This window comes from Talpa occidentalis, unplaced genomic scaffold (genome assembly GCF_014898055.3).
Source record: "Talpa occidentalis isolate TD23 unplaced genomic scaffold, MPIMG_talOcc4v2.1 talOcc4.4, whole genome shotgun sequence".
NCBI classification, from domain to species: domain Eukaryota; kingdom Metazoa; phylum Chordata; class Mammalia; order Eulipotyphla; family Talpidae; genus Talpa; species Talpa occidentalis.
Window position 1 is genome coordinate 39,649,502 of NW_023604295.1, and position 26,763 is coordinate 39,676,264.

The 26,763-nt window shown below is 41.7% G+C and overlaps 1 protein-coding gene across 1 annotated transcript in view; it reads right to left on the reverse strand.

Annotated features, from left to right (window-relative positions):
* Positions 1–1,902: 1,902 nt before the first annotated feature.
* TMEM44 (transmembrane protein 44) overlaps positions 1,903–26,763 on the reverse strand; it is an 88,311-nt gene continuing 63,450 nt past the window's right edge. Inside the window, exons 13-14 of the mRNA XM_037525308.2 lie at positions 3,086–3,291; positions 1,903–2,189 (exon numbers count right to left, since the gene is read on the reverse strand). The gene's annotated coding sequence lies outside the window, so the exon portion shown is untranslated. The remainder of the gene's footprint in view (positions 2,190–3,085; positions 3,292–26,763) is intronic.

Consider the following 26,763-nt stretch of genomic DNA (forward strand, 5'->3'; position numbering starts at 1 on the left):
AAAGTTTTCCCAGATCACAAAGTCCTTCTCTTGCTTTGAGCCAGGCTCATCCCTTATTTTTGGTGCATGGTTATTGGAGTCATTATTGGCCTCCATTCATAACAATAAACCATTGCCTCTGCTCGCCTATTTCTGAATTGCCAGACATAAGGAAAAAAGGTTAGTGAGTTTACTTTTTTTTAAAAAAATCCCTTTTTGTGTTTATTGTTGTCATCATTAACTGAAGAATAATTTAGTGAGTGACCACTGTGTGTTTTGAATCTATAAGCACTGCAAAGATAATAGTTCAAAAACACTGTTCCCATCCCAAGGTTTTTATAGTTTAGTACACAGAGAAATAAGAAAACAGGAAATTGAAATGCAGAAAGAGAGACACAATGAAGGAGGTAGGTACAGATTGTTGCGGCGATTTCCTGGGTATGCAAGGAAGACTTTCAATAAGAAGCACCAGGGCTATGAATTTCCACAATTGGATGCAAAAGCAAAAACAACCTTCATGCCACTACCTGGGCAAGGCACTATGAACACTGTGCATCTTTCCTTCATGCTGCATTTGATTCATTTCAATTTAGTTGAACTCATCCTGAAGGTAGAGTCTGTTGCCCTACTTTTTTCTCCATTTGATATAAGAACATAATCATTCCCTCACATTATTAAAAGTTGGTTGAAGCATTATCACAGCTTTGTTATGATTTGTGCATCCAGTGCCTCATTGTTGGTTATTTACATTGCATGTTGTTTTCATTCATAATAATGTATTTATTCGGCATTTATTAAACTCTTGCCTTTTAAGAGTCAGAAACTGAGCTGAGTTGGAGAATATAAATGCCCAAAAATAGATGACTGGATCAAGAGGTTGTGGTACATATATACAATGGAATATTACTCAGCAATCAAAAAAGATAAACTCATGCAATTTGCAGCAACATGGATGGAGCTGGAAGGGATCGTGCTCAGTGATATGAGCCAGGGGTAGGAGGAATTACAGTCAAAATAAGAGGGGTAGGAATTGTATGGGGACTATAACCAAGATGAAAATGCATACATTGTGCAAAAATGAAAAATGATGTAAAAAATATAAAAAATTACCAAAAAACTGAGTAAGTTCCTCCAGAAACTTAAAAGATAGAAGGAAAATGACTGGATACAGACCGCTCTAATTTCTATAAGATGACAAAAGGAAGAAACCCAAAGAGGAAAGGACTTACAAAGAAGCACATACTCAGTGTGCTGACATTGATATTCTTACAGTTCCTGGAGGCTGGACGTCCAAGATCAAGGTACAGGTAGGTGTGGCTTCTTGAGGTCTCTCTTTTGATCTTTAGACATCCACCTTCTCACTATGTCCTCACATGGCCTTTCCTCTGTGCTTACAACCGTGCTGTGTGCATCAAAATTTCCTTTTCTTATGACACCAGACAGGCTGGATCAGGGCTCACTCTAAGGCTTCATTGTAACGTAATCATCATTTTAAAGGCCCTGTCTCCAAATATGGTCACATTCAGAGGCATTGGGGTCATGACCTCAATATATGAATTTCTAGAGGACAAATTCAGCCCCAAACACTTAGTGACAAAAAAATGCTTCTGGAAGGAGGCAACACTTAGCTGCTTCTAGAAGGATGGTAAAGCATAAAACATGAAAGATGCAAGATGGATAGATGAATGGATGGATGGAAGGATGCCTGGAAATATGAAAAAGCTATAGCACATCACTTAGAGGAACAAGTATTTCAGATGAGTGCAAGGAATGGAGACAAATTTTGGGAGAACAGAGGCAATTATAAGTAATTGTGGTGAGACTTATCTTTGTCCATATTTCCGATTATTTCACTGAGATTGACTTCAATGAAATGACTTGGCCAAAAGATGTGTCCCCCCACACCACCCTTCCTGAACCTCCCCACACTCACTTCTCTCCCATGTTTTCTGTGTTGGTACTTAAACAGTCATTGAGGTCACCTGTGGGTGCTGGTTGAAAAAAGATTTCCTGATGGCTCACACAGAGGTTTCACCCTTCTCTCAGCGCTCAGTACTATTGGTCTCAGCAGCCGGTGATCTCTCCAGGAAGCCATGGGTATACCTGTAGAGCCAGTCACTGCTGTCCCTACTTCTAACAGCTCTCCAACTTCTTTTGAAGACTTGGATTCCTAAGTCACCAGTTTACCCTCAGAGACACCAGGACATACCCTTTGAATAAAGCATAAACAAGGAATTAGATATTATGGATTTAATTTTTCAGTGACCTCTCTCTTGAGCTAGATTATCAATTCCTTGCTTGTTCATCTACTTGAGTCACCAGAGCCCAGCACTATTATTTAAAATAAAGGGAAATGATTGGTAAGTCTTTCTGCTTCCCAGGGCCCTAGTTTTCTTATCTGTAAAATGTGGGCCATATTTTCACAGTTTATAAATCTACCAACCACACTAGCATCTTTGCACAGGGCTTTAAAGTTCTTTTGACAAACAGGATCCTATTAAATATAAAAATGCCCAATATATATTTAGTGACATGAATGGTAGTGGTAATTCCATTGGAACTGAAAGAAATCTACTTAATGTTAAAGTTTTTCTAATCATTAAATTTGAGAGACAAATTAAGATATTTTTTAAAGATTTATTTATGCATACAACAGCTGAGGTACAGGCCAGAGATGCGGGGGGGTGAGAGGATCCACCAGAGACAGAGTGGGGAACAGAACAGGCAGACTGACTGAAATACACTGCTGAGGGGAGCAGCGGGAGAGACAGGAGAGGTCTGCTCTGCCATGAGGGTTGCTCCCTGGATGGCCGGGGATCGAACTTGTGCTGCAGAGGCTGTGGATTGCTTCATAGTGCAGTACTTAGCCCCTTGCACCACCAGAGAGGCCCAAAATTAAGATTTTTAAAATAACTTTCAATGACTATATGCTAGTTAGTTTTTAATTACTAAATAAAGTCACAACCTTTTGTTTGTATTTGGGTCGACTGGCAAGCACTGAACATGTTCACTATTCATTCTTGGTTTTATCTTTCTGTGATATTTTATGTGAAACTCTATTTCAAAAGATAGTTCTATTAGAAGAGTGATCGTGTGTTCTACAAACCATGGAAGCTGCAGACACCGCCTGAGGTCAGTCCAGACACACACCTGTGCAGGTGAAGGTTCGCCCCCTCGGGTGTGCCCTTGGGTAAACATAAGTTCTTTTGGCTGCTGCTACCAACAGGGTTCCAATTTCACTGTGACCACGTCTCTGACGCCAGTGCTAGGGACAGTGAACTTTTAAAAACAACCTTGTCTTTCTTCTTTAATCTGGTGGAAAAACAAAGCCCAGTTAGGAACCAATCAAGTAGAGGAGAGTACCGCTAAATCAAATAAACTTGACTTTCTCTGACAGTGTTCCAGAATCTCTTGAGAGGTTCTGGACCTATGGGATGGGCTGTTTTATGGAGCCTGACTGAGGGAGCTATTCCAGGACCTGAAGCACAACTTTTAAGGGGGCATGAAGGAAAAAAAAAGGGGGCGGGGAGTGTTCCTCTTCTTATGAAATGGAAAATGTCAGGCTGACCTGTTGAGTAGCTGAAGTTGGGAGATAGCCTGTAGACTGAAAGTTTCAGGGAACAGCTGATAAGCACCCTCAGGCCACATGCATCCTGATTTATGCTTTAGTCAATAAATCAGGTACCAGATGACTGTACCCCTTGCTTTAGTCAATAAATACGCTGTAACCTAGTTGCTCCAGGTTCAGACTTTGGAGAGAGATCTCTTCTGGGTCCACCAGTGTAAATAACTTCCCTCCTCCTCTCTGAGTGCTACCTGGTTACCTGACAGAATCCTGCTGTAACACTTATATTACTGTTTTCCTGCTATGTACTCCTGAATCTCAACAAACCTAAAAGTTAGTATTATTCTCCTTTCCCTATAAAGTGACCCAGGGGAAACTGGAGATTATCTGAGTGGGGAGAGAATTTTGAGCTCTCAAATATAAAAGCTTCATTTTACTCATGGAAAACAGGCCCAGAGTAGGAAGAGGTGATCTTGCCAAGGTGATATGGCAGCTTGCAGCAGAGCTAGCAATACAACCCTAGATCTTCATCCAGCCACTATGCCTTCCTGAAGTGTAGTCTTGCCACGCCCCCACCCAATGAGTTCCTCTATTTTTTCTGTTGCTTTCAGAAGCCTTTTTCCTTCCAGTTAATGAGTCTAAGACTATGAGAGGCATCATTAGCTATTCTTCTATATCCTGTATTTGCAGTTAATGAATCCTATTGATTCTTCAAAATCTTTTTTTTAATTTTTCATTTTTTTAAAGATTTATTTATTTATTCATTTATACAAGCACTGAGTAGTCAGAAGCGTGGGAGGGTGAGAGAATTCACCAGAGCCAGAGTGGGGAACAGAACAGGCAGACTGACGAAACACACTGCTGAGGGGAGCAGCGGGTGTGGCAGGAGAGGTCTGGGCGCCATGTGGGACCCTCGCCAGTGGCCTGGGATCAAACCGGCGCTGGAGAGGCTGCGGGCAGCTTCGCAGCCCAGCACTCAACCACTGCGCCACATGGGGAGGCCCTGATTCTTCAAAATCTTATTCTCTATTCCACTTGCCATCCCCCTAGGCAGCAGTACTTCAGTCCATGCCTCCTGCTGGCCTCCCTGCCTCTGACCTCCCTCCAGTCCAACTAGTAGACAGCTAACATATCAATAATAGCTAGCAGTTGTCATATACATGCCCATACCCCAGTCCTGTTCCAAGTGCTCTACATTTATCATCCCTTTTATTTCGCATAATAGCTAAAAGCTAGATGCCTTATTCTAAACTTATTTTATGAATGAGAAAACTGAGAAACAGAGCAATTTAACATGCTTAAAATTGGATGGCTAACAAGTGGAAGGACTGGGATTAAAAAACAACAACAACAGTTGGTGCCAAAGTACAATCTTCTCACTACTATACCATATTGCTTTTTTCTGAAGCACCAGTATTACCATATCACTCTTCTGCTCAAGAACCTTCAGTGGTTCTCCCCTATCTGTGGGAGCTCGAAGTTCTAGTTTGACCTTTAATGCACTAAATATGTTGGCTCTTGATACTCTTCAGTTAACTTAATTAACTTCTCTGTGTATATATTTCATCATCTATTACCTGAAGATGATCAGAATAATAACTAGCTCACAAGGCTGTCATGAGAATGAAGCAGATTCACCCAGGTAAACCTCTATGCTCAGTGCTCAGCACAAAGTGACTTTTGATCAGTGTTTGCTACCACTGGTTACCTTTGGACCCTACTTCTCACAACTTCCTTATAGGCTCCTGTAGCCAAAATGTTGTTGCAAATAAATAGTACTTGTTGAAGAACTGAGTGCTGAGGAGTTTACCCCTCCCAGAAATGCTCACCACCACCCCCCACCATAGTCAAATCCTTCCAGACTTGTCTCCCTTCTTCAGTGCCCCACATTAAATTTCTGGAACACTTATTTCCAACATAGTTTTTTTTCCACACCACCACTTGTTTAATCATTTGCTAAATATTTATCAAGTGTCTACTCTAGTAATAATAATTGCATTTGACATTAGACTTTTACAAAGGGTTTCATGTTCTAACTATAGTTCTGTAAATCTTTACAAAAGCTGCTCTAGTCCCCGGGACCATGGGCAGCAGGGTGGTGACATAGATGGGACCCTTTGGGGAGCTTACAGTCTCATATGCAAAGCAAGGTCTCTCCACATGTGGAGACAATCCAGAGCAGACAGTGGCCAAGTCTGGCAGAGCTGATAAAAAAGGGTGTCATCGCCTCTCGAGCACAAGCTTGGCTTCCAATGGAGCCAATGTACACTGCTTCCAGATAGTGCCTGTGGCAGATGCGAACACACCCTTACCCTTACTGTGGGGAAACATTTAGACAGCTGAGAGGCTTCAGGGACTTCTAGAGATCTTGGTGCCATCAGAAACTGAAGGAGCAGCTCTGAGGGAAATGTGGACTGCCGTCTTTCCAGCTAAGGAATGTGACCAGCTCTGCCCTGCATTGTCTTCTTTAAAGGTACCCTGCAAACCACATGGCACCATCTCCTGACCTCACTTTAGTGTCCTGAGGGCAGTACTGAATCAACTTCAGCAACAAATTGCTACAGTATCTCAAACTCTTTCACTTCTTTTTCTTTTTTTAAAAAAAGATTTATTTATTTATGATACAAGAGCTGGGGTATAGGCCAGAGGTGTGGGGGGTGAGAAGATTCACTAGAGACAGAGTGGGAACAGAACAGGCAGACTGACTGAAAGTCTGTCTGAGGTCACAGCTGAGGAGAGGTCTGCTGCGCCATGTGGCCCGCTCCCTGGCCGGGGATCTAACTCATGCTGCAGTGGCTGCAGACAGCTTCATAGGTTGCATCTCAACGCCTTGCGCCACCAGGGAGAGAGACATTATAGAAAAATTGTACCACCTGTCTCTTTCATTGGACCAAAGACCTTTGCACTGGGCCAAAAACAATTGTTTTAAGAAACCACTAAGCAAACAATTGTTTGAAAACTGATGATTGTGGGCTTTTTTAGCCTGAGGACAGACTCAGTCAGTTTACTTTACAACCTTTTTAAAAAAACAGTAATGAATTATGTAGAGCCAGAAACAGTTTAAACCTTTTCTTACTTACCAGCTCTTGATTCGTTAGTCATTTATCTCTTCTTTTCCTTCGATTAAAAACCCTTAACTTTGTCCCTCCTTGGGCAGTTTTAGATTTTCTATTTGAATCCGTGAACCAAGAATCGCAATTTTTTTTGATCCCAAACAAAATTACTGTGCTTTTTAAATTGCTTCCTGAAATTTTAGTTGCGCATAAACATCTAATTATCAAAGTTATGAACCATAAAAGCACAATAAAATATTTTTTAAAGTTTATATGTAGGGAGAGAAAAGGAGCAGAGTGGTAAGATAGGCTGGTTCCTAGTCTTTTCTAACCTTTCGTTTAGTGGATTTACTTCAGAAGTTTGTAATTATATTAGAAAACCTTAAAGCAAATTTAGATTTGACAAAACTAATTTGTTTATCAAGTTGGTGGAAAACTGCACAGCAAGAAACTCTTTCAAATGACCTTAAAACTTAGGAATTTAACTATATATCCTTGCCGGGATATCCCCCAAAGACCAAATGGAAGCATATCAAACAAACTAACCTTAAATGTTTTTAGTAATGAAATGTGAAATGTAGTGTTGGTGTTGTTATCCTGAGACTGTTTTGTATGTTTGTTGTAATAAAGTAATGGGCAATTATGCTGAATTCAGATTTTGATCAGCTATGACTATCAAAATGTCTTTTGATATTACACATATCCTAGATATCTCCTGATAACATACCAGTTGTGAAATAATCTTGACAAAATGACAACCTGTATTTGATCAACTACCATCTATCCAGTTGCTAGATAAGAGGAAATGCTATGAAGGATGTAGTTTGCATTAAATAATACCACTGGGTACAATCACCAAAATTGTGATGTTTTCATGTAACAAAGGACTAAGCTTCATCAGCAAATATTTTACAAAGAGAAGAAATCAATCTCTGGAGTAGAAGGGATTTGAAGTTGTACTGAAATTTTCACGGAAGACAATGATATGATATGATCTGCTTCAGAATACCACAGGGAAATTAGAGATAAAAGAAAATTAGCCACCAGTTACTAATTGTTGAATCTAACTGATGAGATCAAAGAGGTTTGTTATACCTGTTTAAGAAAAAAGAAACAACACCCCAAAATGAAGTTGCTTATGCCAAGCCTCATCAAGACTTAATATCTGAACCTAATGGCACTTTTAACTTCTCCCAAAAGTGGAAATTTAAGCTAACCCATCTAGAGTTCCCTGGTCAGCACTAATGAGATAATCTATTCAATGAGATAACTTCACCTGAGGGACAGTGGCTTTTTTCTCCTACTAATATGTCCAAAGTTAACTTGTTTCTTTGTCCATCCTCAAAAGAACCCAAAAATCAGTGTGAGAATTTTCTCCTATAGCCAACCATATTTTCCCTGCTGAGCTGTAGGACCAAGCAGAGGGTCTGCTCCTCAGTAACCACTAGATGAATACACTTGAGCTTGAGGTGCTGCTTCAGCTGGAAGAATGACATTTCTCCAGAGTTTGGGGAGTCCCTCTGCACTCTGGGGTCTCACTGGTTATATGGCAGTGTTACTGGGCAACCCCAAAGGGAAATGAGATTGCCTGGGTATGAGTCCTCACCCTCGCGTTTAAAAACTCAGAACAAGACCAATAAATGGTTGGCTTATTTACAAGGGGAATGAAAGGAAGAGGAGCAGAGAGAGAGAGAGATTAATTGGTCAGTACATCCTACCGGTAACGCTGTCTGAGCTGGGATCCCAGGGCATGCTGAAGGCTGGAAAACTGACTTCCCCTCCAGGCCCATAAGTGTTCAGTTTTACACCAATCTTGGCTGCTTACTTCCACCCTTAGTTCCCAGCAATCCCCCTTTCAGTTTCTGGGCATGATGGGATTTGCTGTGCTCCTCACCTGGGCTCTCTTTGGCAAAGAGGTGGGGGTGGAGTCCGTAAGACATCAGTGGGTGGAGTTTATTCAGGACCTACTATTCCACCTACAGCGGCAGGAAGAAGATGGCGGGCACTGACTTCTTAGCAGCCACCGTTGCTGGGAAGTTTAGTGTTTTGTTCTTTTCTTTACCTTTATTATTTGTTCACTAAACCTGTGTCACATGTCTGCTGTGTGTGTGTTTGCATTGTTAAATTCAACCTAGTAAATTTAAAGATCGAACTGGTTTTATTAAATAAACTCAAGAATGAGAGCAGCATCCCATTTAGCATGTAGAAAGGCACTGAAAAAGTACAAATGGAAGGTTTTTATAGTTAGAAAGAGGGTGAGAAAAGGTTATTAGCAAAAGAAAGATTATTTCAAGCAAAGTCACTTTCCTTTAGGGGAAAGTAGGGGAACTTGTGCAAAGGACCTCACTAGTGCTGATGAGGAAATTCTAGATAGATTGGCTTAGAATTCCAGTTCTGGGAGAGGTTTAAACTACAGTTAGGTTAGGTATTAAGTCTTGGTGGGGCTTGGTACAGATGACTCCATGTTGGTCCTGATGTTTCTTTTCTAACAAAGTGCACCACACATATCATAAGGCCTCAATTCCGCCCACAGTAGCCATGTGACCTAGAAGAAAGTAGATTTGAAGTCACATAGACTCAGCTTCAGGACTTGCTTAGCCACTTTCCAGCTGTGTGAACATGACAAATTCCAGCTCTCATCAGTTTCTTCATAAAATGGCAATAGCACTCACTACCATTTTGCTGTCAGAATTAAAGATAACAGAAGGAAATGGTTGGCAGAGTTCCTCGCACATGTTAGCCACTCTACTTATTACTGGAGACAAGGCTGTATGTACTTTGGCCTTTTTCTCTCCTTGAAATAGCTGGTACAGATCCCAGTGATAAGACTAATGTAGTCAAGTAAAGGGAGCCAGCAATTTTCCTCCTGTGGCTAAAAGGGGAAAAAAGAAAACTTCCCCTTAACAAACTTGCCAATCTTTAGGGCTCTTTTTAAGTTCACTTCCAGGCAAAATTAATACCACCTCCTTTCTCCACAGCTTGTCCACGGGTTTATTTCAACACATCATTGGCAGGGTATCATTTAATAAGGTCAAAAACCAAACCTCTTCCCCTTTCCCAGAAGGAAGGTTTGGGAGGCTTGAAAACATAAAGGGAATTGATAAGGTTGCTATGGGAACCAGGCTGTAAGACTGATCACTTTTGCCAGGAATGTGGAAGTATTCTATGTCATATTCTAGGACATATTCTATGTCAAAGGTCAATGCCCAAATCAGACATCCCAGCACTAACTGTCCCAAACCAACTCCTCAGTCATAAAAAGCTCATGAAACAGATTATAAAGGGAGCCCCAAATCCATCTTCACAAGCAGAATTCCCCCATCTTACCCACTGCTTCTCTAAGCAGCATATTTCAATAAATCTTCCTTGTCTGTTATCCACTCTGTTTCTGATGAATTCTTTCACACCCTCCTTACCTCCAGCCTATACTCCAATTCTTCCCTACAAAAATCATTAATTCCTTTTAGTGTATTTTTTTTTTAAGATGCATTTATTCTGCTTCCATCGTCCCCCCTCCCAGGACAACAGGCTTCAAAATCTTTCTTTTCTCTCCCAAATGTCTGATTCAGCATCTCGTACATTGTACACCCACAAAAAACTGCTTACTGCCTCAAAAACCTGCCCAACAAGGGTCAACTGTATGCGACCAGAGAATGAGGAAGATCAATGTTTCTCTTCTACTTTAATAACTCTACATGTTATTTGCACAAATGGTGGTCAAATCCCTTAAATTTATATAGTATTTTTAGTACATTTGTACAGAGCTTTTTTTTTTTTTTAAAGATTTATTTATTTATTTATATAAGCACTGGCTACAGTCAGAAGCGCAGGAGGGTGAGAGAATTCACCAGAGCCAGAGCAGGGAGCAGAGCAGGCAGAAGGACCGAAGTACACTGCTGAGGGGAGCGGCGGGCGGCAGGAGAGGTCTGCGCGCCATGTGGGACCCTCCTCCGGTGGCCGGGGAGCAGCCAGGGATCGAACCAGCACTGCAGAGGCTGCGGGCAACTTTGCAACCCAGCGCTCAACCACTGCGCCACTGGGGAGGCCCTGTACAGAGCCTTTTTTGTTGTTATTATTCATCTTACCATTTACACCTTTCAAAAATTCATCAAAATTCCTCATTGAAATTTCTTATCTTCTCCTTCCACTAATATTGTAGAGGTAATAGCATTTTGCTCAATTCTCTAAGACCTTCAAACAGCACTTGACTGTTAGACACACCAGGGTAGGGATTCCTAATCTGGAGACTACACGTTGCAGTTGTCTATGAACTCCTCATATTGCTGCAAAATTACACATCTATGTGTGTATGTGTGCATTTTTGTGTAGGGTAATGGTTCATGGTTTTGTTTTGTTTTTTCGAAGATTTATTTATTTATTTATACAAGCACTGGGTACAGTCAGAAGCATGGGAGGGTGAGAGAATTCACCAGAGCCAGAGTGGGGAGCAGAACAGGCAGACTGACGAAATACACTGCTGAGGGGAGCAACGGGCACGACAGGAGAGGTCTGTTGTGCCATGTGGGACCCTCACCTGCAGCCGGGGATCAAACCGGTGCTGCAGAGGCTGCAGGCAGCCTCTCACGCAGCCCAGCACTCAACCACTGTGCCACCGGGGAGGCCCATGGTTCATGGTTGTTAAGTAGGTCCTCATACGGGTCCCTGACCTTACAAAGGAGAACTGCTGCATTAGGTAGAAGAGATACAAAATAATGAGAAACACTAAATGTTCCCTGGGAACCCTTCAGTTGTAAAACATGGCACAGGTAGCATTCACGTCCCTTTTTCAGCTAGTAAGGGGAATTTGTGATATTATGATATAATAAGAAATAAATATGTTTGGTCTTCATCCCTGATTCCTGACATAAAGTTTGAAAATATTTATAATTTCTTGAGTGATAGGTGTGAAGAATAGCATTCATTACATGCCATTATTCTAATGGACTCCCCAGGTGACTTGTATGAGGGCGGGGTGGTTGCCTCAGGAACCAACCCAGTGAGTAAAGGGTTAGAATTTTCAGATCTTCCAATTCTGGGGAGGAGAGAGGTGCTGGAGATTGAGTTAATCACTAATGGCAATGTTTTAATCAGTTCTGCTTATATAATAAAACTTACATAAAACCTAGGGTTCAGAGGGCTTCCAAGTTAGTAAACACATCCACCTGTTGTCAGGGTGTATATTCCAGCTTCACAGGGACAGGTGCTCCTGAGCTCAAGATCCTTTTGGACGTCACATTACATAGCTCATCATCTGGCTATATTACGGGGCAGCCCCAGGGGGAAATGAGATGACCTGAGTGTGAGACCTCACAGGTGCACTTAAGAACACAGGTGCACTCAAGAACACAGGTGCACTCAAGAACACAGGAGCACTTAAGAACTCAGGCGTGCTGAGAAAAAAACTTTAAGGCTTATTTACAAGGGGAAGAAGGAGGAGAGTATGAGGAAGTATGGCTACTTAACTCCACCCCTAAATCACAGCAATCCTCCCATTCAGGAAGTCGGATTCACAACATACTGGGATTTGTAATCCATGGGATTGCTTCATTGTAGAGATAAGGTGGAGCCTGTTAAAACATCAAGGGTTGCAGTTCGTTAAGGATGTCATTCATTGGCTCAGAATTTGCTCTTATTCCAACAGCTGTTCATTTGTGCCCTTTCAATACATCAGTGACAATAAGCAAAATGTTTTCCTGAGTTCTGTCAGCCATTCAAAAAAATCATCAAACCTGAAATGGGGGGCATTTTGGCCAAGTGGGGGGCAATTTTGTAGCCAAGTTGTCAGAAGTGTGGATACCCTGGGAGTCCTTTATTTTTACTGTCTTGTGCGACCGAGTCCTTAAACCTAAGGAGTCTGTCACTAAAGCTGGGTAATTGGTGTTGGTGTCTGGAGAGTTGGAGAATGGATTGTTGGTGTAGGGAAACCACATATTTGCTTTAGAAGTATTAACAGTAAAAATGATTCAAGAAAAGGAGACACTCTTCAAGCTATTTTAATGTATCTTATTATTGTATCAAGAATGATCCAATAATGAATATCTTCTAGGAAACCCAGCAGAGAGAGTGGGCATGACTCATAGTGATAGATTTCAATACAGAAAGCTGAGTACATATTGCTAAAAGACATTAATACTGTGCCATTGATTCTGTTTTTCAGAATTAAAAAAAAAAATCTTTTAGACTTTGAAGATAGACTCCCATAAGAAGTAAAGAGAATGTATGCCATGATAAAGATGCTAACTTGTTGCAGTAAGATCTAATAACTTATTCCCTCCTCTAATCTTCTCTCTCAGTACTTCATTAGAGGCAACCTTATTGTGAACTTTGACATGAGCAATTAACCTCCTGAAGTGTCTCCTTAACTTGTGTTAAAAATAGAAAAAAGGGTCAAAAATGGAGTCCTTCATGCTGGACCCCAACCCAGACTTAATACCTATTACAATTTCAACCTTTCCCAAAATTGTAATCTTAAATCAATGATCTGGAGTTTCCTAATCTGTGTTTGTGAAGATACCTGAAGTAATGTCTTTTTCTAACAACCTGGCCTATCCTCTTTCTTGTCTATGAATACCCTCCATTTTGTGTAAGCCCTTGCAGTATCTAGATGCAGGATTCTGCCTGAATCATGAATAATTTAAAAAGCCAATTAGGTCTTTAGATTGTGATTTTGTTTTATGATAGTTGTTTATCTCTTTTGTTCCACAGTAATCCTCTAATCATCAAGCTTAATCTAGTTTTCCATGCTGAAAAAAGGTGGAATGGCACTTCTTTGCATAGAGATTTAAATTCAAATTCCTTAGCCATGCATGTGGGGCCCTTCAAATTTGACATTATGCACCCCTCTATGGTTCTCTCATATTGCCTGCACACATCCACCCTTTGACCAGGCTGACTTGCTTAGATCCTTCCAAACATCTCTAATAGATTCTGATTATTTATATTTTGACTGTACTGTCTAGAATGAGATCATGTTAGCACCTCCCCAAATAGTCCCATCCTTCATTGCTCTGTTCCATGACCCCTCCTGACTCCCAGACCTTTCCCTCCTATAAACTCCAACATTTTATATTTATTACATTTACAATTATGTGACCCTTTACCATAGATTATCTCTTACATTTGCTCATGTTTCATTTGTATAGGCAGGCACATGACCAACGAGTACCAGAAACCCCAAATTGTTAAGAGTAAATACTCTAAAAGTTTGGAGTCTGGCCATTTGTATGAACAAAGACAAAGAAAACTGACTCTGGTTTTGGGATGGAAGGAGAAACTGAAAAATCAAAATGTACCTGATAATCCATCATGAGATCAAGATAGTGGCTGCTATTGTCTGCTGAGGACAAAGAACAGCCTCCCCATGTATGTTTCTCCTCTACATGTCTCTTTCAAGTGTCTTTTCTTTTTTTTTTTAAACATTTATTTATTTATTTGTTTGTTTGTTTGTTTGTTTGTTTATACAAGCACTGGGTACAGTCAGAAGCGCGGGAGGGTGAGAGAATTCACCAGAGCCAGAGCAGGGAGCAGAGCAGGCAGAAGGACCGAAGTACACTGCAGCAGAGGTCTGCGAGCCATGTGGAACCCTCACCCGGTGGCGGGGGAGCAGCCGGGGATCAAACCGGCGCTGCAGAGGCTGCAGGCAGCTTCACAACCCAGCGCTCAACCGCTGCGCCACCGGGGAGGCCCTCAAGTGTCTTTTCAAGTGTCTCTACATGTTTCTCTTCCATATGTCTCCTTCATTCAACTTCTATTTATATATTTGTCTAATTCCCTATTAGAAAATACAGGATAATAAGATAAGGGAAGTCAAATGCTCTGTGTGTGTGTGTGTTTGTGTGTGTATTTTAGAAGAGTGTTTAGCAATAGGGAAAGAGAAACATTGCCATCTCAGCATTCATGAGATCTTTTCAGTTGTTTTTTTTCCCCCTCCTATCCTCTATTCCCTTTTTTGGAATCAGTCATTAGAAATTACTCATAGGACCCCCAAATGGACTTTGCTTTCTTATGCTTTGGTGCTTTTGTACACATATTTCATTGTGTAAATGTCACTTATGCTTACACCTACCTAGATGCTACAGCCTACTCCATACCCAGGTTATCTGAAGGAACTGCCACTGAATATGTGGCTCATTATTGGCCAAAATATCATTAAGTGACACATGATTGTGATAAATATTTAGCTCTTTTTTTTTTTTAAAAAAAGATCTATTTATTTATACATAGAAGAACTGGGGTTAGGCCAGAAGTGGGGGAGGGGGTGTTGAAAGGATTCACTAAAGACAGAATGGGGAGCAGAACAGGGAGGTCTACTGAAATACGCTGCTGAAGGGAACAGCAGGCCATACAGGAGAGGTCTGCTGAGTCATGTGGGTTATCTCCCTGGCCGGGGATCAAACTCATGTCACAGTGGCTGGCGACAGCTTGATAATGCTGAGACTTTTAACCCCTGTGCCACCAGGGAGGCCCCTAAACATTTAGCTATTTTTAAAAAAAAAAAAAAAGATTTATTTAGAGGCCTCCCTGTTGGCACAAGGGGTTAAGACGCAACCTATGAAGCTGTCCGCAGCCACTGCAGCATGAGTTTGATCCCTGGCCAGGGAGCTACCCACATGGCGCAGCAGACCTCTCCTGACTGGCCCGCTGCTCCCCTTAGCAGTGTATTTCAGTTAATCTGCCTACTCTGTTCCCCACTCTGTCTCTGGTGAATCCTCTCACCCCCTGCACCTCTGGCCTATACCCCAGTTCTTGTATGCATAAATAAATCTTAAATAAATAAAATTTTAAAAGATTTATTAATTTATACAAGCACTGGGGTACAGGCCAGAGGAGCAAGAGGGTGAGAGAATCCACCAGAGACAGAACAGGAGCAGAACAAGCAGAAAGACCAAAATACACCACTGAGGGAAGCAGCGGGTGAGACAGGAGAGGTCTGCCGCGCCACGTGAAAATCTCCCTGGCTGGCCGGGAATCGAACTGGCTCCGTAGAGGCTGTGAACAGCTTCACAGCGCTGTGCTCAAACCACTGCACCACCGGGGAGGACCAACATTTAGCTATTGATGAGCATTTGGGCTATTTTCAATTTTTTACTACTAGTCAATCATATAGCATTGCATATTTGAGTTTTTATTGAATGGATTCCTGAAAGTATATTACTTGGTCAAAGTTACATACACTTATAATCTTAGTAATAAGTACCAAATTGCCCTACAAAACAAAGGTTGTTAGCTTGCACTCTCACCAATAGTGAATTAAAATCCTGTAGTTGTTTTTTAAGGCATTCTTCTTAAGTTTATTTATTTGTTCCATTTCCCACAGCTTATTCATCCAATTGATGTTTTCCTTTCACAACTCCTGCAGGATTTCTGTGATTCTAGGCTTTGATTGTTGATGCTTTGCAAGGGCTTTTAGAATGACCTAGTTATCTGATTATTCAATCAACAAGAAATTCATATGTTAGTGATGAGACAGCATGAAAAGCAAGACTATATAACTTGATATATCACACACCTGATAATAAAGATGGAAGAGAAGATGATCTTAGTGTTCATGACAATAATAGATAAAAATTGAACACTTACCAGGAAACGGTGATATATTGGGATGCTGGAAAAGTCATGACGTATTTTTCTATGTTTTTCACTTTTTCAACAAGCCAATAAAATATATATATATATATGACAGATGGTAGATTTAACAGAATCCCAGGAAGAATGATTCGTTGGTATCTCTAAGGAGTTTGCCAAACTGCATAGTCAGAGAGAATAGTCCCCTCAAGACTACCCTCACTTCAGACACCAACTGCATATCTGGAGGGTTCTTAAAACAACCCTCACGTTTACTATTTCGGTAGAATGACTTACATAACTCAGGAAGCTATATACTTGTAGTTTCATTACAGTGAATGCATACCAATTAGAACCATCCACAAAAGAGATGTATAGGAAAAGTCTGAAAGGATTCCAAACACAAAATTGCTGTCATCCTCAGGGATGTGTTACCCTATGGCACTGGTGTGTGGAACAACACACAGAATATTACTAACCAGGGCCTCCCCGGTGGCGTAGCGGTTGAGTGCTGGGTTGCAAAGCTGCCCGCAGCCTGTGCAGCTCCAGTTCGATCCCCGGCTGCTCCCCGGCCACCGGATGAGGGTCCCACATGGCACGCAGACCTCTCCTGCCGCCCGCTGCTCCCCTCAGCAGTGTACTTCGGTCCTTCTGCCTGTTCTGCTCCCTGCTCTGGCTCTGGTGGATTCTCTCACCCTCCCGTGCTTCTGACTGTACCCAGTGCATGTATAAATAAATAAATCTTTAAAAAAAATACTAACCAGGGGAATTCGTGTCCAGCAAGTTTATGGTTGTTTTATCAAATAGATATGACTGATTGAATCACTGCTCATGTATTTGAACTCAGTGTCTAGCCATCTCCTCCTTGGAGGTTGAACTGATATCATGTGACATGAAGTCTCAATTCTCTAATTGTATGGTCTTAATTGCATGGCCAGTCCCTGAAATATGCACAAAATATCAGATATAGTTGCAGGGGCCCTCCATGAATAATAAATATACCACTATTATTCAGTAACTTCCAAGAGTTTAGAGGTTACTTTCCAGGAGCTGAGACAAAAATGAGACCTCTTGGAGACCACATTACTACTACATAACATCTTCATCAAAAATAAATATACACTGTGGTTCATATACAAAGATTTAGGATACATATGTATGTGTGCATTTCTGGACTCTATTTTGCTCTGTGTTCAACTAGATGAAACTACAGAAACATTTTACTTTCTATATTTTATATAGGGTATTTTTATAATATTTAATATGTAAATTAATATACATACAATACTTCTGTAGTCAGGAAAAAAATGCAAGGGATCAGGAAAGGAAAGTTGTTTGCCTTAGTAGAAATAAAAAAATACAATGATTGCAATATAACATTGAGGAAATTTCCTAGGAAACAAGGCAAAAGGACAGAGACAGGAGAGGAAAGGTAAGAAATTAAAAGCACTAGTTCCAAAGGTCTTATATCTGAATAACAGTGTTTCCAGAAAGAGAAAAAATAGGGAGGGAGGAAATGATCAATGGTATAATTCAGGAGTAGAATAAACTGCCAGATTGAAAGACCTATAAGCAACCAGTACCATTTTAGGAACCTAGAGATTTTACTGCTTCCAGAGAGCATAAAAAGTGGGTCATATGCAAAGTGCAGGGATTAAAATGGTTCTGACTTCTCATCAGTATCACTAGAAGCCAAAATACAATAAAATATTTTAAATTTTGAATAATGCCACTTCCAAACTATAATTCTATATTGTACTATACTATCAATTGACTATGATTGTGGAAAAAAAATATATTTTCAAGTATGTTAAGGTCTTTTATCTATCATTCATCCTTTCTCAAAAAGCTACTGGAAAATGTAATCCACTCAAAACAGAATAAATCAAACATGAGGATCTAAATCAGAAAAGACACAAAAAGATATGAAGATATATCTCATAATAATAGCTGTGTATCAGATGTAAAGAGTTACAGGTTGCATTTGGAGAAGTATGACTCAAGAATCAGATACAGTAGGAACTGTCATCACCAATATTCCCAGTAACATTATTCCCTCATTTAAAATTTGTATTTTTCACATCTTTACCATATTTTAAGGAAATTCCTGTCTGTCTATGTCCTACTGCTGGAATCAACTGAGATCGCTCATTTCACAAAAACACCCCCATTTCTGAATAAATTCTACTTTGATTCACCCTTGGGAGTTGGACACAGACTACGGTGTTTTTAGAAGCAGAAACTATAAAGCAGTCCTCGCCTTCTGATCCTATTTCTGTAGGGGAGTTCAGTAGCTGACTCATGGTGCCCATTTCCCAGATGCCCGGATGCAGGTAACACTCATGCTGGGACTTACTTACCTGAAGCTAATGAAACTTAAGCCCCTTACTCATATATGCCCCTCCACACTCCTGTGCCTACTGCAGTATTTGCAATTTTAAACTCCCAATCTTTTTAGTGTCCTCCAAATTTTAAAATCTGCAGACCTCTACTCTTTGCTCTCTGACTTTCCCAAAATGTTTTGAAAACTCAGGAAAGTTGAAACTACACTATAACCTAGGGCTATTCAGGATTTTTTTTCCCCTGGGAAATCTCACATGCTACTAGTAATAATGCTCTTTTCCTTATATAGCTATCCCAAGCAATAGATTGTTGAGGGATATGCAGTGGGGAGAAGGGGCAACAATGTAAAAGAAAAAAAAAAAAAGAAATTATTAATAGATTAATAGGTCAGCACCATACTTATAACATTGGAGAAATACTTATTAGAGAATATAGTTAAATAAGGAGTGATGGAGTAAAACAGAGATTGGGAAGAGTAAGGCAGCCAGGTTTCATGCACTGGTGACTAATCGGTGTTTGTTTTATTTATCTTTAAATTCTCTGTGTGTGTGTGTGTGTGTGTACACTCTTCTGTAACTATGATACATTTTATGGTTTAAAAAGCAGGGGATGGCCTCCCCGGTGGCGCAGCGGTTGAGCGCTGGGCTGCGAAGCTGCCTGCGGCCTCTGCAGCGCCGGTTTGATTCCCGGCCACTGGCGAGGTGCCCACATGGTGCACAGACCTCTCCTGCCGCCCGCTGCTCCCCTCAGCAGTGTACTTCATCACTCTGCCTGTTCTCCCCGCTCTGGTGAATTCTCTCACCCTCCTGCACTTCTGACTGTACCCAGTGCTTGTATAAATAAATAAATAAATAAATCTTTTTAAAAATAAATAAATAAAAAGCAGGGGAGATAACTAAAGAACATTGTTTCCTTCCTTTGGTGGGAGTCAGAGGGAGGCAACCAGTGAATATATACAGTCATTGCCACATTGTCATTAGCAAGTTAAGTTCAAAAGGAAACAATGCATTTCTAACAGTCTAATAAGTCTGTGCATGGTTAGAGAGGAAAGTGGTTACTGCAATAAAATCCACTGAGAGTACAGGGAAGGAACAAAATCCTACTGACTTTTTCAGCCCTTCTGGTAGAATGGCATCTTGCTTGAGCCAAAGTATGTTAAGTATCTGATACTTAGTTTTGCATTCCAGGAACTTGATTTTGGATGCTTCCCTTGGGCCTACACTGGAGGGGCCTACATTGGAGGGGCCTTTTCTTTATAACCAGCCCCTTGTGGATGCTTGAGGACAGGGATGGTGTTTTATCCATCTCTAAATTCTCAAAAGCTGTCAAATTCTACTTACAACAACAGGGTTAACAGATTTTTCTGGCTACTCCAGACAGAACATCCCTTCCTGCTCTAAAGGAATAGGACCTAGTGGTTTGACCCTTAGGGTTATCCCAGATGCTGGGGCATCCCTCAGCTGAGGATGGAAAACTCCTACCTTACTATAAGCTTCTCATACTCTCTTCTGCCGTGGCCTGGCCCGGATCCACCACCCTGGGACAAGCCCTTGCTTTTAGAAAGGACTCAGGGACATAGGAAAGAGCAGAAACAGAACAACACAGGCTTCAGGCAGCTTACTCTGTGACCTCTGCCTTATCTCCACCTATATAATTCTCTAGTCAAGTCTATAGATAGGTCCAAACATGAAGTGTCCTAGAAATATCTTTCAAAGCCAATCTTGCTCAGCTATTAGAAAGCACTGGTGAGCATTTCATGCTGCTGAACGAGACACTTGTCAATTTGCCCTGCACTGGAGCAACCCCCTCAGAGTTGCAAACATCAAAACATGTAGCAAGGACCAGGCCCTGTGCCCTTGAAGGTCACACAAGAGTGATTTGACCAGTAGGACCTAGATCCTCTCATATCTGCTGCCTGCCCTCATGATGAGCAGCTGGTCGCTGTGTCTGGGGTGACACTAAAGCTGCATAAGGGCTGGTCCACCAGCAGAAATAGTTTAAATTCCAAAAGTTCTTGATGTGTCAGAGCAGCAAGAATGTTTCAACAAGAAGCATGGCCCTCCAAACTTAATAATCAGATGAAGAGGGAGAAGCAGTTAAAAAAAATTAAAAAATGAAATGACAACAATAAGAGAAAAAGATAAGAGAAAAAGATAAGAGAAAAAAACAAACAAAAATAATAAAGCAAAAATATTTAATTGGAGGAAAGAGGGAGAAGCAGGCTAAGGAGACTGAGAAGCAGTCAGACAGAAATTGGGAGTGGTCAGTGTCTAGAAATCAAGAAAACAGATTCCTTCAAGAAGGGGGAAACAGTCCACTGTGCCTGATGCTCTGCTGAAGAGTCAAGGAAGAGGAGGTGGGAGAGGCCCTCGGATACCAGAGGTCCCTGTGCCCTAACTAATGAGCTGTGGTGCAGTGGGAGTCCTTTAAGAAACTGAAACCCAGATGGATGTAGTTTAGAGAGATAGTAACAGAACCAAATCTAGAACAGAGGTGTCCTAGTGGCCACACTTACTGTTCTATCCGGTACATTCTTTTTTTTTTTTTTAAAGATTTATTTACCTATACATTCAAGAACTGGGGTACAGGCTAGAGGTGTAGGGGCTGAGAGGATTCACGAGAGACAGAGTGGGGAGCAGAACAGGCAGATCAACTGAAATACATTGCTGAGGGGAGCAACGGGTGAATTAGGAGAGATCTGCTGCACCATGTGGGTAGCTCCCTGGCCATGGATTGAACTCGTGCTGTAGTGGCTGCGCACACCTCCATAGGTTGCGTCTTAACCCCTTGCACCACCAGGGAGGCCCCTATCTGGTACATTCTTTATGTCTCTGAGCCATCCTCAGAGTTTTCCATAGTCATGGGCCCAACACTCGTCATAATGTTAGCGTGTGACTGAGGGGTACCCAGGGATCCCAAATGGATAAAGGGTGCATACTCTATCAGGGGTCCAGCCATCCATGAACACATAGGCAAAGGAAATAGATTTTTAGTGTGAAATTTTTTTTAGACATTTATTAATTATGCATACAAGCTGGGGTGCAGGCCAGAGGTGCAGGGGCTGAGAGGATTCACCAGAGGCAGACTGGGGGAACAGAACAGGCAGACTGACTGAAATATACCTGCTGAGGGGAGCAGTGGGTGAGACAGGAGAGTTCTGCTGCTCCATGTGGCAGTGGCTGTGGATAACTTCATAGTGCTACAACTTAAACCCTTGTGCCACCGAGAGGCCCAATTGTATAAGTATTTTTAATAGAATTGGTGTGTGTGGAGAGAGAGGAGAAAGGATTTCAAATAATAGCTTTCAAGTAATAGTTTCAATAAAAGTACAAAAACTACCCATCCTCTCATAGGCAAATGCCCAGGCAAACAGGTTTGGTCAGAGGTGGGGCCACTGACAAAGATAAACAGCTGGGACTACATCAAATTAAAGAGCTTCTGCGCAGCAAAAGAGACAATAACAAAAATAAAGAGAAACCCCACCGACTAGGAGAAAAATTTTGCATACAACATTAATGATAAAGGACTAATCACAAAAATCTACAAAGAGCTGATGAGACTCAACAAAAACAAAGAAAATAATCCAGTCAAAAAATGGGCACAAGAGCTAAAAAGAAACTTCTTCGAAGAGGAAATGCAAATGGCCAACAGGCATATGAAAAAATGTTCTACATCACTTGTAATCAGGGAAATGCAAATCAAAACTACAATGAGATACCATCTCACATCAGTGAGAATGGCACATATTAAAAAAACTAAAAACAACAAATGTTGGCGAGGTTGTGGAGAAAAAGGAACTCTCCTGCACTGCTGGTGGGAGTGCAAACTGGTCTAGCCACTGTGAAGAGCTGTGTGGAGATTCCTCAACCGACTAAAGATAGAGCTTCCATATGATCCAGCAATTCCACTCCTAGGTATTTACCTAAAGGACACAGAAACATTAATTCCAAAGGGCACCTGCGCCCCTATGTTTATAGCAGCACTATTTACAATAGCTAAGCTTTGGAATCAACCCAAATGCCCAAAAATAGATGACTGGATCAAGAAGATGTGGTACATATGCACAATGGAATATTACGCAGCAATCAAAAAAGATAAACACAAGCAATTTGCAGCAACATGGATGGAACTGGAAGGGATCATGCTCAGTGAAATAAGCCAGAAAGAAAAAGAAAAATACCAGATGGTCTCACTCATAACAGGAATCTGGAAAACCTAAATAAGGGACCAGGAAAAAGAATAACTATAGGAAAGAAAAAATCAAAATCAACAAACAACTATAAACCAGAGACACACTATGGGGGAGGAGCAGGGAAAGGAAGGATTAGGGTCAAAATAAGGGGGGTGCAATTGTATGAGGAATATAAAAATAAATTATTAAAATAAAAAAGAAGTGGGGCCGCTGAGACCCACAAGCTTGCCACAAATCTAGGGGATCTTCCGGCAAGGAACCATAAGAAAGGGGTTAGGCAGGTCCCAGAGAGGTAGGACAGAAGAAAAAGATGAAAAGTCAAAAGACACCTCACGATCCACATACTGAGCTCAAGATAGCAGCTGCCATTGTCTCTGCCAAAGATCAAGAGTACCCTCCCCATGTGTCTCCCCCAAGTATCTCTGCCAAGTCTCTCTACATGTCTCTCCTCTAATATCTCCACCCACATCTCTGCTTCCAGTAGCCCCAGGGTGCAAGCATGATCCCCCCGCAACTCTGCCCCTAATTCTCAGCAGCCATGTGTTTAAAAAGACTATCTTTTTCCCACAGAATTGCCTTAGACACTACTTTTAATGCATATTATACAGCAGAAGAAAAGTTAAGGAACTCCCTCTGGTATCACTCAGCAAGTAGCTGGCAGATGAAATTGTGCTCAGGCTGCCTGTTTATGGACTTCTACTCTCATGCAGGACCCTCTGCTACTTCTCTATTTCATGCCCTTCTATGTATTAATGAAAAAACACACGTTAGTTATAAACAAATCAGCCATGAGAAGCAGGAAAATATTAGCCACAATTCCATTGCTGTTAAAATTTCCACAGAGACCCTTCCAGCTTTTCTCTTCTGCATTTAGCTGTGCTAGGTTTTTATAACAAAAATTGGATTAAAGGGCCTCCCCTGGTGGTGCAGCAGTTGAGTGCTGGGCTGCAAAGCTGCCTGCCCCCTCTGCAGCACCGGAGCGCCGGTTCGATCCCAGCCACCGGGCGAGGGTCCCACATGGTGTGCAGACCTCTCCTGCCACACCCGCTGCTCCCCTCAGCAGTGTACTTCGGTCCTTCTGCCTATTCTGCTCCCTGCTCTGTCTCTGATGAATTCTCTCACCCTCCCACTCTCCTGACTGTACCCAGTGCTTGTATAAATAAATAAGTAAATATTTAAAATATTTAAAAAGATTTATTAAAAAAATAAATTTTAAATGAAAAAAATTGGATTAAAATATATTCTGCTTTGCAACATGAATCTTTTTCATTGAACGATAAATCACAAACACTTCCCATGTCAACAAACATAACTTTATGACACAATTTATGACACAATTTTATGTCAATTTTATGTCAACACAACTTTATGACACAATTTTATGACAATCTTATAACTTTATGACACTATTTTTATTGAATGTACAGTACACCTTCACACAGATTTACCTCCAAATTTCAACCTATACTTTCCAGTGGAAATGTAATTTTTAAACAGAAACAAATTAATCTTTATCAGCATACTGAATTATTCCTTAGGATAAATTCCTAGCAAAAGAATGGTGGTGGTCAATGGAAGAGGTATACCCTCTAAGTCTGAGCTCAGGTAGTTGCCTCAATCAAATGTTTGGGAAGCATGTGTAGTCAGAAGGCATTTGATATGACCATGCCCCAGGCCATGTGCCAGTTCTTCATTTTTGAAGATGTCAACTTTCATCTTTTTCAGAGGCTTCCTGCAGGAAATTAGGAGAAACGATGATGGGAGCTGCTAGCCTAGTATCATTTTGAATGAACAAAGTCTTCTTTAATTTGCCTTGTGACTGTCACAAATACTAAGTTGCCCTCAAAATGCTCAACCTCCTGTTGGGGGGAGGGGGGAAGAAATGGACCAGGAGCATACAGAGCTAGTTTGAGCATTATACAGACTGTGGCAAGTTGTAGAATGTTCTCTGATAGCCCAGCGAACAGGGAACTTGAGGTGTGGGCAGATGGAATTGAGGAACAAGTGACAAGAGAAAACTTGGACAAAGGCCCAGAGATGCAGGAAGATTTTGGGGTAAAGGTCTTGTAGCTATAGTAAATAGAATGTTAGGGTGTGTGTGTGTGTGTGTGTGTGTGTGTGTGTGTGTGTGTGTGTGTGTATGAGAGGATATGATTTACTATTGTGGCAATGGTGTGAAACTTTGAATGAGACCAAGGTTAGTTCCCATGCTCTAGACAACAGGAAACTAGGGAAGAACTTTTAAAAATAATACATAGCCTTATTAAAAAACAACAACAACAACACACACACACACACACAATAATACATAGCCTGAGCAAGGTAACAGAGCCAGAAACAAAAACAGACTTTCTATAAGGCCTCCTATAGATCTCAGTTCTGTGTCTCCTCCCCTCTTGGGTGATTAGGAGGGCAGAGCAAGGGAGACAAAAGAGCAATCCCTCTGACTGACAAATGGAAATCCATGCTCACAAGCCTGCGGTATGTTCAACAAACATGTCATGACTCTTGACTCAGACAATATTTACTATACTGAGTTTATTGGGTGTGAGTCTCCAAATTAAGTCTTACAACTCCAAGCCAGTGGTAGTGATTTTGGGAATTCAGGGTTCCATGGGCAAGGGGTTTGAAAGAGAGGGTGAAGGCCCACAGCACAGTTCCTGGAATGCAGGGGGTCCTGACTTGAGTGCTGGGAGAAGTCACAATGGAGTCAGGGAATTTGTTGCTAGGAGGAGGAAAGAAGACAATGGTGATGGGGCCAGTTTAGGAAGTTTTCCTGGGGTGTAGAAATTGCTAGTTCCTTTTGTGGCTGCTCCTAATATAGCAGTCTGTTGCTCACCCTTTTAATCTCGTGGCCACTGTGACCTTCCCACTGCTGCTGCATCCAGACTGTTGATATAAATTGCAGTGGAAATCCAGCACAGACAGAAGGACACACCCTGCAACATCGTATGTTTTGCTTGCACTCCTTTTTCAAGAGGACAAGTTTTTGGGCCTCCCTGGTGGCGCAGCGGTTGAGCGCTGGGTTGCGAAGCTGCCCACAGCTTCTGCAACGCCAGTTCGATCCCTGGCCACCGGGTGAGGGTCCCACATGGCGCGCAGACCTCTCCTGCCGCCCACTGCTCCCCTCAGCAGTGTACTTTGTCAGTCTGCCTGCTCTGCTCTGCGCTCTGCTCTGCTCTGCACTCTGCCTCTGGTGAATTCTCTCGCCCTCCCACTCTTCTGACTTTACCCAGTGCTTGTAGAAATGAATAAAATTAAATCTTTAAAAAAAAAAAAAAGCCACAGGCTACTAAAGAGTGAGTGATTAAAACAACTAGTATTGAAAAAAAAAAGGAACAGGGCCTCCCCGGTGGCGCAGCGGTTGAGTGCTGGGTTGCAAAGCTGCCCGCAGCCTCTACGGCGGCGCCAGTTCGATCCCGGCTGCTCCCCGGCCACCGCAGGAGGGTCCCGCATGGCGCGCAGACCTCTCCTGCCGCCAGCTGCTCCCCTCAGCAGTGTACTTCGGTCCTTCTGCCTGCTCTGCTCCCCACTCTGGCTCTGGTGAATTCTTTCACCCTCCCACACTTCTGACTGTACCCAGTGCTTGTATAAATAAATAAATAAATAAATATAAAAAATTAAAAAAAAAAGGGACAAGTTTTAATACGTCAGTGTTTGCATTTATTCTCTCCAACTTGAAGTTTTTTTCTGCTCTGGAACATTTGTCCTGAGGCCTGAGAAATCACTGGAAAGGCAAGTTGTGGAGGGTTTCAACACAAGGCTGGTCTCTCTTGCTTTCACAGAAAGCAAGAAAAAATTCTGTGAAGACCTCAGGACTTGGCACTGCAATTATACTTTGAAATGCAGATGACACTGACTGGAGCAGAGTTGGGAAATCCAGGCGGCAGGATCCCTACAAAGCACAAGGGCTCTGGGGAAGGTCTTGGGGGTCAATTCCTTCCAGTCAGAATAGACTACTGAAAGCAAATAAGCTCTAATTCATCCAATTTTTTCACAACACCGAGAAAGTAGAAGAAACCCGAGTCAATCGATATGCATTTCCATGGAACCTGCCAGTAACCCTC